The 2,420-nt window shown below is 52.9% G+C and overlaps 1 protein-coding gene across 2 annotated transcripts in view; it reads right to left on the minus strand.

The window, feature by feature from the left end:
* Nucleotides 1-2,420, minus strand: part of ST8SIA5 (ST8 alpha-N-acetyl-neuraminide alpha-2,8-sialyltransferase 5) — a 94,509-nt gene that overhangs the window by 91,363 nt on the left and 726 nt on the right. The gene's annotated exons all lie outside the window — the stretch shown is intronic.

The raw sequence follows: 2,420 nt of genomic DNA on the forward strand, positions 1-2,420 counted from the left end.
ATCACCTTTGGCATTTAAAAGCAACCCAAGATCTACTGTGTGCTGCTGCCCATGTCCAGCTGGTAAGTCTTTGGAGAGGGAGGGAAGGAGGGGGCAGATTGACACAGAAGGAATAAAAGTTATTTGGGGATGCGCCTCCCCAGCAGGTAAGTCCCACCCGGCCTGGGCCCCACTCAACTGACCCCTGCTCCTCTCTCTGCAGCACTGTCCCTCACCGCAGGGGCCTCAATCTAGCCCCTGCCCCTTCCCTGCCCCATGGACTGACCTGCTGGGCTGGGACATGCGTGTGCATACATGCATGCCCCGCCACCCCCGCCTTCGATCGACTCCAAGAGGCTCTGAGATCTATCAGTGGATCAAGATCCACTAGTCGGTGACCACTGCTGTAACAGACCAGAAGTTCAGCGCACATAAACTGGTTTCAAAATGGCCAAAACCGGTTTAAGATCAACCTGGTTAAATGCGGTATCAGACTTAACTGATTTAGGTCAAACTGGTTTGTGGCACTTCTGCCCCAGACCTCGAAGGCCGCTATTTAAGAAGCCTTGGCTAGTGGGATATGGGTGTTACCGAGCGCCATCCTCACATCCGCTGTGCCCACTTCCTCACAGTGTGTCCCTATGCTACACGTTATGGGCCGGGGACACCGTCAGGGAGTTCCCTTACATCAGGGAACGTCCTGGCAGCCACACAGGGCCAGACTTGAGGCTCCTTGCAACCGCTGGCCCAGACGAAGGAGCTGCGACTCAGCTGAGGAGGAGACTCCACAGACAAAAACAAAAAAATCCCACAAAGGATGAGTCAGCACCAGAGCGCAGGCTCTAGCAGGCTGCAGTTCGGGGTCTGAACAGGAGCCCCCAGCATTTACCCTACTTCGGCAGATCAAGAGGGAGGGTATTTTTTAATCGTATTATAAATTCTACAATCAAAATAATTACCCCAGGGACCTGTGTTAAAGAAGCCTAATTACCACTCGCTTTTTTATCCCTTTACTAGGGGGCTGCTGTTTCCTGCTTTATCACCTCTTCTTAGAAATTTTCCAGCCACAGGTGAGACTTTAACCCACCCATGAAAGACCTCAAGCTGACTGTGGCCTGCCTTCCTAGGGCAAGCAGATGCATCTCCTTAAGGTGAACTACTTGTGGGATGGAAGCGGACAGGATATAGCCTTCCAATTTTTAGCAGCACTGCAAAAACAAGGGAAGATGCAGCTATTACCACTGAGTGCCTGTTTCCAGTGTCTAGGGGAGCTTTTCCATTGACTTCAATGGGCTTTGGATCAGGACCTAAAAGCGCAGAATACAAAATGCCATTCTTCTTCTTGAGAGCTCCCCAGGTCTCTGCACTCCCTGCGCTAAACCCTGCAGTCCCCAATGAAGCCCAACGTTCGCTGTGCTACGTGGCCACGTGAGGCCTGCCAGATCTGTTCCCTCGATTCGAACTCATGCCCCTGGTTTTGCTGCCCTGTTGCACGCCCTCTTCCTGAGACTTGAGTTTCTGCATCTGTTTGGCACAGGGAAGAGAAGAAAGTTGGTTCCCTGGGGTAAGCCTGGGCTATCTCTTGAGTTTCTGTGAGTAACGGTGGCCTCTTCTGCAGTGTGGTCTCTTTCCTCGTCCTCGAGTCCACTATTGCTCCACATAGTAGGGACTTTGAAGAGAGGTTTCTGCAGGGTGGACACCTGGCTGGCTCCCCTCCTTGGCACCACCCAGGCGGAGACACAACAGGGAGCAAGCCTGGGACCCAAGCTCACTTCTCCCACTCTCCTCCGTCCGCGCTACCATGCTGCTAACAGGGGACTCGCTCAGTAACCACTTTTTGAGAACCAGGCCAGAGTCAAGGCAGCAAATGAAGGCACTCTGCCTCCAGGCACTTGATGGCAATCTCTTTCCTGGACGGGCCCAGGATTTACGGGGGACTTTCCCCCCTGCCATTTCCAGGGTGGTCAGCATTACACCTTTCCCATCTCGATGGTCCCCTTCCTATTCCTCTCGGGCCAGGCTGCATTCTGGTACGACACCCATCTTAAGTTCATGCTTTTAAAACCTGGTGTTTTTACTCCAAGTCGTGGGGCTCGATTTCTAAGTTCTTTAATTCCCCTAGGCTGCTTTGGAGGAAATCCAGGAGGCCTGTCTTTGCTGAGCATCAGTAGCTCCAGCACGGACCATGGCACAACATGCAGCATAGCGAATCTTGGAAAGTATCTCGCCTCCTATTTACCCTGCGTCCAAAAGCTCCAGCTTGGCAAGCGGTGCTGCCACTATAAATATCCTACTTCCTCTCCATGGAAGATGTCCTTGGAAGCCACTGGCTGGAGCGTGTTGTCAGCAGGTGCACGCTTTAAATGAACTCTAGGGCCTGCGCAGCATGGTCACGGAGGGTCAGGAAAACACCAGCCAACTTTTTTTTGGGGGGGGGGGGG

This window comes from Gavialis gangeticus, unplaced genomic scaffold, assembly GCF_001723915.1.
Source record: "Gavialis gangeticus isolate Ggan-Ray unplaced genomic scaffold, GavGan_comp1, whole genome shotgun sequence".
NCBI classification, from domain to species: Eukaryota; Metazoa; Chordata; order Crocodylia; family Gavialidae; genus Gavialis; species Gavialis gangeticus.